The sequence below is a fragment of the Lygodium microphyllum genome, chromosome 16 (assembly GCF_053477565.2).
Source record: "Lygodium microphyllum isolate KBCC chromosome 16, Lygodium_microphyllum_v1.1.10, whole genome shotgun sequence".
NCBI lineage: Eukaryota > Viridiplantae > Streptophyta > Polypodiopsida > Schizaeales > Lygodiaceae > Lygodium > Lygodium microphyllum.
In genome coordinates this window covers 10,710,874-10,725,303 of record NC_141150.1, presented here as the reverse complement: position 1 = coordinate 10,725,303, position 14,430 = coordinate 10,710,874, and positions in this window count along the sequence as shown.

Sequence of the window (14,430 nt, the reverse complement as noted above, 5' to 3'; positions counted from 1 at the left end):
GGAGCTCGATATCTCAACACTCCCCCTCGAGCTCAATCCCAATTCCTGCACACCAAGCAGGTCTCTGAACTTGCGCAGCTTCTCTGCGCCCAATGCCTTCGTGAATATGTCAGCTACCTGATCCTCTGTGCTGACATAAACTAGATCAATAAGACCTAGTAAAACCCTCTCTCGCACATAGTGATAATGCACCTCAATGTGCTTTGTTCTAGCATGATAGACTGGGTTATTTGCCAAGTGTATACTACTCATGTTGTCACAATAAATGACAACTGGTCCATCTGTAGACTGATGCATATCATAAAGTAGCTTATGCAACCAAGCTACCTCACATGCAGCCATTGCTGCACCCCTGTACTCAGCCTCTGTGCTCGACAAGGCAACTGTAGGCTGTTTCTTGCTGCTCCAAGTGACTGCAGCACTCCCAAAAGAGAACACATATCCACTGGTAGATCGTCTATCAGAAATACTACCAGCCCAATCAGCATCAGTGTATCCATGCAGCTGTATCTGAACCCCAGTCTCATAAAATAGTCCATACTGCAATGTGGACTTCACATACCTGAGTATGCGTCTAGCCGCATCCAAATGTGGTTTCCTTGGAGCCTGCATAAACTGACTTACCAATCCAACAGCATAGCTCAAATCTGGCCTGGTAATAGTCATATAAATCAAACTTCCTACTATGCGTCTGTACATAGTAGGGTCTTCCAGAAGCTCACCTGCATCTGCGCTCAGCTTCACATTCTGCTCCAAAGGAACTGAAATAGGCTTGCAGCCTGTCATCCCATATTTGGACAGCATGTCCAATCCATATTGCCTCTGCAAGAGCTGTATCCCACTTGGTGATCTAATCACCTCAATGCCCAAGAAATAACGCAGCTCTCCCAAATCCTTCATCTCAAACTTCTGCTTCAATAGCATTTTCACATGAAGGATATCTTCATCACAGTCACCTGTCATAATCAAATCATCAACATAAATGACAAGTAGCATAATACCTTTCTCTGTTTTTCTCACATAAAGTGAGAAATCTGCCTTGGAAATCTGAAAGCCAATAGTGACAAGATACTGTCCTATCTTGTCAGACCATGCTCTAGGTGCTTGCTTCAAGCCATACAAGGCTTTCTTCAACCTGCAAACAAACTCAGGATGAACAGCATGCACATAACCTGGTGGCTGCTCCATATAGACCTCTTCTTGCAAATCACCATGCAAGAAGGCATTCTTTACATCCATCTGATGTAAAGACCATCCCTTTGATGCAGCCATAGCAATGACTGCTCTTACGGTTGCCATCCTTGCAACCGGACTGAATGTTTCTTCATAGTCAATGCCATATGTTTGTGCATACCCCTTGACTACTAATCTTGCCTTGTATCTGTTCACAGAACCATCAGCATTGTGCTTCACCTTATAAACCCACTTACAGCCAATTGCATTCTTACCTTTAGGCAAAGGTACCAATTCCCATGTAGCATTTGCTTCCAAGGCATCCATTTCTTCATCCATGGCTTTCTCCCATTTTTCTTTTCCCATGGCTTGCTCAAAAGAAGTGGGTTCTGGTTCCTGTATCACCTTGACCATATATGCATAGTGAATGGCTGTAAATCCATCATATTTCAGCCTATCCACAGGATACCTAGCTCTCGTAGACCTACGCAAAGTAGGTTCACTCCCAGGTGCTCTCAAAACATCCCTGGTCTTCCTTACTCCAGGTGTAACAATAGAAGGAATACCCAACTCATCATCAATGCTCTGTTCTGAGCCACTGGATTCACCATCCACATAAGAGTGACCTGCATTCACATCAAACATGGGCTGATCAACCTTCTCTTTTCCTTTTCGTGATACCTGCATACCACTATCTGCATTGCTTTGAGAAGATTCTCCTGATCTCAATCTGCCTGTCCATGGCGAAGAATGTGAACCACTGCTAGAGGGGTCTCCAGGTCCACTAATATTTTGTGACTGCTGCTGTGAATTCTGTGCAGCATTACCATTTTGTGCATCTACATCATCAATCACATTTACTGGTTTATACCAGCTACTCATCTCATCAAAAACAACATCTTTGCTCACTGTAAACTTACGAGTAGAAGGGTTATAGCATCTATACCCTTTTTGCTGCAGAGAGTAACCAATAAAGATGCACTTCTCAGCTTTTGGATCCAACTTGGATCTCAACTCATCTGGCACATGTACATAGGCAATGCAACCAAAAATTTTCAAATGAGAAATATCTGGTTTCCTACCAGTATACCTCTCCTCTGGAGTCATTCCATGTATTGCTGCAGTGGGAGTCCTGTTCATTATGTAGACTGCTGTAGCAACTGCTTCAGCCCAATAAAAATCTGGCAGGTCTTTTTCATTGAGCATGGCACGAGACACCTCTCCAATATGTCTGTTTTTTCTTTCTGCAATTCCATTTTGTTGTGGGGTATGACTGCATGAATATTGCTGCTTTATGCCATGCTCCTGCAAGAACCTTGCAAACTCATTTGAGAGGTACTCTCCCCCTCCATCTGACCTTAGGCATTTTATCTGCAAGCCTGTTTCTTTTTCAACCATAGCTTTAAGAGTTTTGAAATGCCCAAAAACTTCACTTTTCTTTTTCATAAAATACACCCAAACTTTTCTGCTATAGTCATCAATAAAACTGACAAAATAATGACAGCCTCCAAGAGATGCAGCTTTAGTAGTCCACACATCAGAGTGGATTAATTCCAATGGCTTCTTACTCTCTTGAACATGTCTAGGAAATGGTTTCCTTGCCTGTTTTCCAAACTGACAGGCTTCACATACCTTATGCATTTCTGCAACCTTGAATTTCGGCAAACCTGCAACAATATTTTGGGCCTGCATTGATTTAAGTCGCTGTACATTAACATGACCAATGCGTTTATGCCAGATATCAATATCTGCAACTACACCAGTCCCATGTGCAAACATTGCTGCACTCAATTCAGACATGTCTGCATCCAATGTAAACATTCTGCCCTTCTTCTTTCCTTTTGCTATCAAGCGACCTTTATTTTTCATATCCTCAACAAAGCATCCATGAGGATTAAATCTGACCTGCAAGCCCTGCTCAACCATTTGACCAACTGAAACCAGATTCTTGGTGATATTCGGGACATGAAATACATCGGACAGGTATTTCTTTTTCCCATCCTGCATAGACAAGGGAATTTTTCCAATCTGCACAATAGGATGTGCAGTATCATCACCAGTCTCCACAAATCCTTGTTTTTCCATTTTCCTTGCATCCTCCATCCATTCTGCATGACCTGTCATGTGGTTTGATGCACCTGAGTCAACATACCATACATCATTGCTTTCTTCTGCACTTGTCACAGAATTGTTCATGTGCTGCACCATGAACAAATGCTCATTTCTGTCATCACCCTGTCTGCTAGAAGATGCATAATTTCCTTGTTGCAGTTTTCCATTCATGATGTCATTCTGCTTTTTATAGCAGTCTTTAGCCATATGACCCATTTTACCACAGTAGTAGCATTCAACATTACTGTTTGCATTTTGACCTCTTTGCCATCCACCACGACCTCTTTGGCTCCCCCTGCCTCTAGAGTTACCACGTCCTCCTCCATAGGACTGGTTTTCTTGAGTTTGCTGCATATTCTGATTTCTACCACGGCCTCAAAATCGGCCTCCTCTACCTCTGCCTCTACCTCTTCCAGCATTTGAGTAGAAGACAGCTTCTTTTGAAGTTCCTCCTGAAGAAGATGCACCACCATTTCTCTGTTCCTCAGAAATTAGAAGAGCAATCAACTCCTCAAAATCAGGAAATCTTTCACGGACAGAAATGGATGTCCGAAACTGCGCATAATCCTTTCCTAGACCATTCAAGGTCACAGAAACTAAATCATCATCTTCCACTGGCGACCCAATGGAAGCAAGTGCATCTGCAATCTTCTTCACCTTCATGTGGTAGTCATTGATGCTCATACTTTCTCTTTGCACATTATGCAACTCTTGCTTGAGCTGCATTTTCCTGGCTTGAGTATTTGTGCTATACATTTTTGACAAAGTATCCCATGCCTCCTTTGGCGTACTTGCATCCTGAATATGCACAATCATAGAGTCTGAAATACTGATAGACAGCCAATACATAACTTTCCTGGCTCTCTCATGCCATGCTTTAAATGCCTGCATTTGCTGTTGATTGGGAACATCAGGAAGAACTGGTTCTTCTTCATTTCCTGCAACAAATTCCCAATATCCTTTTCCCATAAGGAAATTCGTCATTCTAAACTTCCATGCTTGGAAGTTGTTCTTGTCAAGCTTTTCAGTGACAATCTGTGAGAGAGAATCAGACGCCATTACAGAACACTGCAAAAAGTTCTGTCACTGCAAAGAACACAGCTTCAGCCTCACAAGGGCTAATCTGCAAAACTGACGAAAGTGGTATTTGACCACACAGTCACTTCCTAGTGACGATTTTGCATCAACAGGCAACAGGGATGATTCTGTAACTCCCAATGTCTCTGCGCACAAGCATACAATGCAATTTTTACAGTAACTATTCACCGACCTGTAGAACAGTGGCTGCACAGCATAAAACTGGGCCTTTTCCTGAGTGCGTGCAGAAAACTTCCGCCTCCAAAACAGGCCCCGAAATGGCCTCAAATCAAAAAAATAAGGTCGCCAAGAGCTAAAGCTCTTCCCCGCAGCATATACTGCCCTCTTGCTTCACCGCGAAGGGCGTCTCAACCTGAGACAATGCACTCCTGCACTTTCCGGCTGTGCTACCTGCAGAGATCTGCTCCCAAAACAGAAAATGAAAGCAACACTGCTCCTCTTACCAGAACACCGCGATCTTGGCTTGCTTTCTTGAGCTCCTTACCACGAACAAGGCTCTGATACCATGTCAAGATTGTGGGAGAGAAGGAAGGAGTCTCGCTTGAAGCTTTCTTGCTTGCACAATGGGGGAAGACACACAAGGGTGGAGGCTGAAAACAGTTTTCCTCTTCTTAGTTGTGTAAGCCAAAAGAACTCAAGTACAAAGAAATAGAAGAACCCTCTTTATGGGTCTCAAACCAAACTCAACTAACTAAGGTGGCATACTAACTGAGCCACGAACTAGAGTAGATAAGGATAGCTATCATGTAGCTATTATTCATGGGCGGTATACCAACCGCATCTGCAACTGACACGTCGGTTTACATAAATGCACAACGGTCACCCTGGCGTATCACGAGTGGAGCTCGATATCTCAACAAGGGGGGGCAGCAAGCTCCTTGCTGGAGCTTGCTCAGGGCCCTCTCCATGCACGCTGACAGGTAAGGGGAGAGGATTCCCTCTCCTCCCCTATTTAAACAGGGGGGCTGCTGCCATAGGGAGGAGGGGAGGCTAAGGGTATAGTGCGGAGGCATCGCCGCACTGAACAAAAGGGGGAGGGTGGTCGTAGAACTGCACTGGTCCGAGAGGAGAGGGGTGCCATCACCCTGTTGCGCCAAGCTTAGAGGGAGAGGGTGGTCGTGGAGAGGGAGGATCCAACCCTGCTACCGCTGGACAACAGACACGCTAGCGGCCACCTTGATTCACTGCTAAAATCCATCGTGGCCACCTCCTGGCTATTGCATCACAGTTGGGGAGTTATTTTTCCCCCACATGTCCTTCCCCTGAAGCTTAGAAGCTTCCAAAAAGGGGGCCATCTTAGCCCCCATTCCCCTTGGCCTTTATGAAACTTTTTTTTTACCCCTTTCACCCCCCCTTATAACCCTTATAACCCTTTTAACCCCTTTCACCCCCCCTTATAACCCTTTTCACCCCCCCTTATAACCCTTTTAACCCTTTTCACCCCCCTTATAACTCTTTTTTTTTCACAACCCCCTAAGTTTTTTTTTAATCCCCCGTGTTCCCATTACTTCCTTCTTTTTTTTCCCCCCTGGACCCCAAATCCAATCCATCATCATGGGACCCGAATGTTGTCCCGTGAGGAAAAAGTAGGCCGTGAGGAAGAATAAAAGAGGGAAAGTAGAGGAAGTGCAAGGAAGAAGAATAAGTGCCTTCTATACCTTTTACCCCAAGTCAAATTTCTCCAAGGGTTCTTGTGGTTGCAATACCGCACTCACCCATAAACTTTTATCCAAGTATAGACCCTATAGGACCTTCTTAGGCTTTGTAAATCTTTTCTTCTCCGAAGAGTCTAAGAATCTAAAGGTCCTATCATTCCTTCTCGTGACCAACCATTTTAAAAACGGTGGAATTCTAGAAGAAAGAGTAAAAGCTACCTTCACATTTGAACTACGATGCCGCCTAAGAAAGTCCAAGGAGTAGCTGCGGGAGGTTCATCTCCGGGAATCCATGTGGACATCTCACCCCAAAACTAGGTTTCTCATCTTGGCTTTAATTCAGTTTTAAGTCGATCATGCAAAGAGAAATTGTTAGGGATAGGATATATTTGTCCGAGTTATTTGTAATGAAGGAGTTTAGCTTATTTGAATGAATGATAATGTATAGAACTTAGTTTCCTTCGAATAGCATCATGCATTATAAATTACGAGCAAGATTATCTATTTACTATAGTAGTATATTTCAATTAAATCCTAAAGGTATAGAAATTATATCTTGCACCATTAGTCTTGTTCCTTTTCGCAACGAATCATTGTAAATGATTAAATTCATGAAAGGTTTCTTTCATTGCTCAAATTACTAGGAAGTTATCATTGCTAATTGCACATCTTAGCAAGGGAAATGATTGTTATTTGGCATGAGTTCGTCGTCTGCAAGGAAAAATGAAGATTAAATTGAATTGTATTGACTGAAAAGTAAATTGTCACAAGGATAGCAAAACCGTGACAAGGCGATTAATATTACCTTCCAAAAGATAACCAAACCAATCTAAACATAGAAATACCATGCTGAAGAGGAAAATATGCCTTGAAATGATTTAAAGACCAAAGAAATATTCATACCCTAAGCACTTGACTACTTTCCTTATTGTAGGGTCAAAAAAAAAAATCGTAAAGATAAAGAACTAGGGTTGTCCCCGAGATTCTTAAAAAGAAACCCTAGGCCCGACATAGCTTAAAGGATCTAAAACGGATTATTCCATCGCAGGACTTGCGCATCAAGTACAAAATCATTTAGTCTTGTGATTGATTCACAAGGAGAAAGGGTAAATACCCTCAACAAGGATGGCAGATCCCTACGCAAGTTATCTTGCAAAAGGGAGTATTTTTGGATATCCTTCTAAATAAGGAAAGTTGTAAACCGGAAACTAGCATATCTAAGGAACTTTAGGGTTGACCAAGTTGGGTTAATAAGGTACGCCCTACACCGGAATGTAAAAGATCTTGCCAATTTACAAGACACCTTGGGAACGAGTGCTGATACACTCAAAAGGAAAGAACACTTCCTTAGCAGTTTGCCAAACAACACGGTTGATTAATGGAAATGTTTGTGCTTGCTAGAGATTTTAGGGCTCTGTTTGAATTATGAATTACAAATTAAATGAGTACCTATACTTTAGGTTAAAGGCCTGAAGGAAGAGACAGTTTCAGTTACCTCCGACTGCCTGCCTAACCCTAACGAAGGGGGTTGTTGACCGCGCCGGGAACGTGGACCGAACCGCCGTGAGAGATCTCTCCGTTGAGCTCTACTTGGAGCAGGAGGACGCTTGGGTGCCAGGGGGGGCTCTGGCCGTAAATCTTTCGCCTTCCGAGTCCTGCACAAGAGGCTAACGTGACTCGGTATTGGATCTCAAGGCCCGCATACTAGTTTACGGGCGGAAGCTTGGAATAGTGATCCTTGCGGATTACTGGATAGCCTTCGGGTGGATTATGGACAAGCCTACGGGCGGAACTCCCTTTATTTCAAAGATAAAATGATGAAATGTTAAAAAAGAACTTGCTTGATATTGTTTTTTTATGTCACGTGATAAGATTACGTGAAGGAACCAATGCTTAATAGGATTAATTAAAGAAGCTGATTGTTATATGTCAAATTAATGTGTTAGATAATTACATAACTAAAACAAACTGAGGAAAGTGTGGAAGATGGGCCATGGGTTCGTCCTACGGTTGGGTGGTCCCGGTTAGTCGGGAACTTTTCTCAAAAATCTCGAAGAACAGCGGGATGATCATCATCATCAAAACGAATAACGAGAGCGATGACCTAGAGTTACGTCTTACCCGATTTACGTTGTTTTAGGGGAACGGAATGGGACTATGCCTTATGGCAGAGAGGTTGAGCCTTGCATCCCTCTCGTTTCCCATTCTCCTTGAACCAAGTGCAGCGTGAATCCGCTTCGGACCTGGCATTTCTGTGTAAAGTAGTTCGCTTGGGTCCGACGCTAGTTGCTGTTAGTTAATGACCAATCAGGAAAACCCTAATTCTGGTCGATCCTAAGTGGGAACGGCGAGGATACTTCCACTACGTGGCAGATGCGGGAAGACCTAGATTGCAAATCCCGTAGCATTCCATGGGAGTGCCGGGCGGAGCTTTCTAGACATCTTTTCCGATGGACTACTAAGACGTGTCCTGGATGATACTAAGAGGACACGTTACAGTTGTTATCAGAGCCGACCAACAACGGAATTAGTTTTATAAGATCTCAATAAATTGAAGTAAAGAAATTGTTGCTGTGCAAACATTTCCTTACCTTCAATGCTTTCTTGCAGAATTATGAAGCGTGGAACAAGTTTTTGGTATTTCGGGTCTTGTTTATGACTGCAATGCATTCTCCCCTTTATAGACAAAGAATTGGGATGATGAACATCCTGGAGCAGATTTATAATGCATCATCTTTATACATAGAATGAAGATGGATGGGGTCTTCAGGAATCTACTATATAGCCGCCCACCGGTTTGCTTATCTATAGAACAACCTAAAGAGGATCAAGTGGTTGGAAGACTTGAAAGTCGTGAAGCTGTTCATTTTTGTGGAAGCTCACGTAAATTCGACTTTACATATTCAAGGTCGGAGGGTTGAAATGAACTCATATGTATATGAGGAAGTAACCCGTGTAATCCCAGCCGACAGGATTAAAGTGTTGGGACACCATGAGAAGTATGGATTCCAACAGAAAGGGCATCCTGAACTTTCAATGAACTATCGATTCCTAAAGATCCATGACCAAAACCCTACTATTACACAGTTCCTGTAGACAAATGCAATACAACGTTGTTCTCCCCAAACTGAATGTAATGATTGGCTTATCATCACATGAAACGTTGTATTCAAAAAGGCTATGCCCATGTAAATACAAATAAAGACTTCTTTTTATCAATATTTGGATGTGCATAAGAGTTCTTAAAAAGTTAAGCAGCTACATTGTTTACGAGATAGCTGAACTAAAAATGAAAGATAAGCTAACGTCGATTATCATATAATAACGTTAAGAAAACCTTTATCCAGGTACAACCCCAGGTACAGGTTCCAAATTCGCCTCCTACATCAAGTAATGCTGTGACCCAGGAGAAGAAGTTCCTCCTTAAGCAGATAAAGCCAGCCGAGTTTGACGGGAGACGCAGATTCGTCCAGGCTGATGCTGAAATTTGGATTGAATCCATGGAGGATTACTTTGAAGCAACTGGTACTGCACCTACCAATCAGGCCATGCTCGCCAAGTTAAAGCTCACCGGTGAAGCTAGACTTTGGTGGAAGCAATGGTGCAGGGATCAAGGGATTTCAGAGGGGTCCGTTACCTGGGAGAAGTTGAAGAAAGCCATGCAGGGAAGATACTTACCACCTGCATATCGTACGCAGAAAATGAATGAGTTCTATGAGCTAAAGAAGCTAGGACTCACTCTTGACGCATACTACTCTAAATTCGTCTCACTTTTAAAGTATGCGCCACAGATGGACATGACGCAGCAGGTGTCCAAATTTTGTGCGGGCTTAAATCCACCCGTAAATACCCGTCTCGAATCTATGCGTCCATCTGATCTTCAGGATGCACTCATTCGAGCGGCGCCTATAATTCAGGAGGTGGAAGCTAGACCAAGGGGTAACAAAACTTGGTCTTATAGTGACCCGAACAGAGGAGCATTTAGACCTCAAATGAAGAGAGTTCAAGGTCATAATCAGGGACAAAGAAAGAAAGCAAGGACAAATAATGTCAACAACTTTGTTCCTACTCAAAGTAATGGCCGAAACCTCCATTGTTTCGACTGCAACGAACCCAGTCACTTCAAGAGGCAATGTCCCAAGCTCAGCGGTGGACATCGTCAAACGCCTTTCCAAGGTGCAGGCCACGGTCAAGGAGCTGTTACCCGTGGAAGAGGAAGAACCGCTTGCATTGCCAATAGGGAAAGATGTGAAGAAGAAGAAGATGAAGATCCGACTATGGAAGCTGAATTCGAAAAAGTGACAGTCCATGCCGCTTTACACAAGAAAGGGCCGAATTGCCAGTTCTCGGTGATTCAGACACCGTCGGACTATCAAGGTAAAGGTTTCAAAACCTTGATTGATTGTGGCAGTACACATTCCTTTATCTCACCAGCATGTGCAAAAAGTTTAGGAATAACCACAGTAGAAGCACTTACCCTGCTTGTGGAATTGGCAAATGGTCGTGAGGTAACTTGTACCAGGCAAACAGCTAATATGGAATTCTTTCTAGGAGAAAAGAAGACTTTAGTCAAATTCAGAGTCATGAATTTAGGTATCCATGAGTGTCTACTCGGGATGGATTGGCTTAAGCCCAACGACGCCCACATTCACTGTGGAAAGGGTCAAGTTTCCTTTCGAAACTCTGAAAGGGAATTTGTCACAACTCAAGGTGAGGCAGGAGTGCCAAGAATCCAATTAGCCAAAGTATCTCGGATCATAAAAGGAGTCAGAAAAGGATTCCCCGTTTACCTGATCAAACTCAACAAGTTAGATCAAAAGCAAGAGTCTCATGAAGGACCTTCTTGGCTAAAGGAATACACTGACGTATTCCCTGAGGAATTGACTGAACTTTCGCCTCAAAGAGAAGTAGATCATGAGATTAGCTGCACCGATTGCAAAGAGACCTTATAGAATGTCCATACCAGAAGCAATTGAGTTGAAGGAACAACTCAAGCAACTGTTAGATCAGGGTTACATCCGCCCTAGCAATTCACCGTGGGGAGCTCTAGTACTATTCCAGAAAAAGAAAGATGGGACACTTCGACTATGTATTGATTACCGGGGGTTGAATCAATCAACGGTCAAGAACAAGTATCCTATTCCTAGAATAGATGAACTTCTTGATCGTCTTCAGGGTGCAAAGATCTTCTCCAAGATTGATCTCAGGTCAGGTTACTATCAGATAAGGATCAAGGAAGATGATATTCCAAAGACAGCCTTCAATACAAGATATGGGCACTTTGAGTTCCTGGTTATGTCATTCGGGCTTACCAATGCACCTGCCACCTTCAATAGATTAATGCAGGATATTTTTAGACCATATCTTGATGATTTCGTGCTTGTCTTTTTCGATGACACTTTAGTCTATTCTAAACAGGAAGAAGATCATGAACCTCAACTTTGGATTGCCCTTGAGACAATGAGGTCACATAAGCTTTATGCAAAAATGAAGAAGTGTGCATTCTTTAAGCGGCAGATTGAATATCTGGGATTCATAGTATCATCAGAAGGAATATCAGTAGACCCAACCAAGGTCAGAGATGTGCTTGAATGGCCAACACCAGTATCTGTCAAAGAAATACGCAGCTTTCTTGGATTGACAGGATGGTATAGGGTCTTCATAAAAAACTATGCTTTGATTGCAGCACCTCTTACAGACTTATTAAAGAAGCAGACTTCCATTACATGGTCAACTTCCGAACAAAATAGCTTCGACAAATTGAAGCAAAGTTTGGTATCAGCACCTATTCTAAAACTTCTTGACCTCAATAAGGAGTTCGAGGTAGTAACTGATGCTAGCATTCTTGCCTTGGGGTGTGTACTTATGCAGGAGGTCATCCAGTAGCATACTCTTCAAGGAAATTGAAGAGTCATGAAAATAATTATGCCACGCATGATTTGGAATTACTAGCTGTCATCCATGCTCTAAAGCTTTGGAGACACTACGTGTTGGGTAACAAGTTTACTCTAGTAACTGATCATAAGAGTCTCAAATGGATTTTTACCCAGAACGAGAGCAACATGAGGCAACGTCGATGGATTGAAGTGTTGGAGGAATATGATTTTGAAATCAAGTACCGACTCGGGAAGGAGAATGTAGTTGCCGATGCACTCAGTCGCAAGGCATTCCTAAATTCCCTAATCTTGCAGAATCCATCAATGGCTAGATCTCTGGCTACAAAAGTATCTATGCCAAACAACCCTATACTTGAACTAGCTAGAGAGGAAGCATGCCATGATTTGGCCTACCAAACAATGCTAAAGGAAATATCTACCAAGGAGCAGAATCAAAAGTTGCAAGCTAAGTATCACAAATTTTCCATTGATAATGGACTTACCTACTATAGAACAAGGCTGTGTATACCAGCAAGCCAGTCACTTAAGCATAAGATATTATGGGAAGCTCATGATTCCCCTTTCGCAGGACATCCTGGCTATGCTAAGACTCTTAATGCAGTTAGGAAGAGCTACCATTGGGAGAGGCTCAAAGGTGACGTTCTCAAATATATCACTGAGTGTTTGTCTTGCCAACGTATCAAAGCCGAACATGTCATGATGGATTTTGTTGTGGGCTTACCCCAAGTCCAAGGAGGATACAATTCCATTATGGTTGTGGTTGACATGCTTACCAAGGTTGCACACCTGATTCCAGTAAAGACAAACTATAAAGCCTCCGACATTGCAAGATTGTTTATTAAGGAGATATTCAAGCTACATGGGTTACCTGAAGAATCATTAGTGATCGAGATTCTCTCTTCACATCACACTTCTGGAGAGCTATCTTTGAAGCTATTGGAACTCAACTCTGTTTTAGCACCGCCTACCATCCCCAAACGGATGGCCAAACAGAGCGAGTAAATCAAGTCATCGAGGATATGCTTAGGGCATACTGCTGTCGAGAGCCGAAGAGGTGGATTCAATACTTGCCATTAGTTGAATTTGCCTACAATGCTTCTTACCAGCAGAGCATTCAGATGACTCCTTATGAGGCATTATATGGTCATGATTGTCGAAGTCCTCTAAACTTTTTTGATCCAACCGTAAAGGTTGAAGCGTCAAGGAAGATGTTGGAAGAGATGGATGATCAAATAAAGTCAATAAGACAAGACATACAAGCGGCCAAGGATAGACAAAAGGCATACGCAAATCTGAAGCGTAAAGAAAGAGACTTCGAAGAAGGAGACATGGTCTTCATTCGTGTACGCCCTAAAAAGAGTTCTCTATCCCTAGGAGATTGCAAAAAGCTAAGTCCAAGGTATTGTGGGCCATACAAAATCCTCAAAAGCCTAGGACCCAATGCTTATCGATTGCAACTCCCTGAGAACCTAAAGGTTCACAATGTATTCCATATCAGCCTATTGAAAAAATATGTACCCAACCCTAGCCATGTACTTGATGACCAACAAATTGTAATGCCTAGTCAAGGAGTCCTTGAACTAAGGCAGAATAGGATCTTAGGTATTAGGGAAAGGCAGTTAAGATCTAGAACCTTGAGAGAATGCCTCGTCCAGTGGAAAGATTATTCCGAAGAGGATGCCACCTGGGTAGATGAAGGCACTCTCAACCATCAATATCCCCAATTTACTCCGAGATGAGGACATCTCGATTCTTCTAAGGGGGAGAGAGAATGTAATATAATGAAATAAAAAACAATTTCGCCTTTCATGGCGGTGCGCGATCTGATCCGTGATGCCATAGACCGTTAAGTGATAGAGGGGGGGGCCCGCAAGCTCCTCGTTGGAGCTTGCTCAAGGACCTCTCCATGCACACTGACAGGTAAGGGGGTGAGGATTCCCTCCCCTCCCCTATTTAAATAGGGGGCTGCTGCCATAGGGAGGAGGGGAGGCTAAGGGTATAGTGCGGAGGCATCACCGCACTGAACAAAAGGGGGAGGGTGGTCGTAGAACTGCCGTGGTCCGAGAGGAGAGGGGTGCTATCACCCTGTTGCGCCAAGCTTAGAGGGAGAGGGTGGTCGTGCAGAGGGAGGAGCCAACCCTGCTGTCGCTGGACAACAGACACGCCAGCGGCCACCCTGATTCACTGCTAAAATCCGTCGCAGCCACCTCTTGGCTATTGCATCATGGCTGGGGAGTTATTTTTCCCCCACGTGTCCTTCCCCTGAAGCTTGGAAGCTTCCAAAAAGGGGGCCATCTTAGCCCCATTCCCCTTGGCCTTTATGAAACCTTTTTTTTACCCCTTTCACCCCCCCTTATAACCCTATTAACCCCTTTCACCCCCCCTTATAACCCTTTTAACCCCTTTCACCCCCCCTTATAACCCTTATAACCCTTTTAACCCTTTTCACCCCCCCTTATAACCCTTTTAACCCTTTTCACCCCCCTTATAACTCT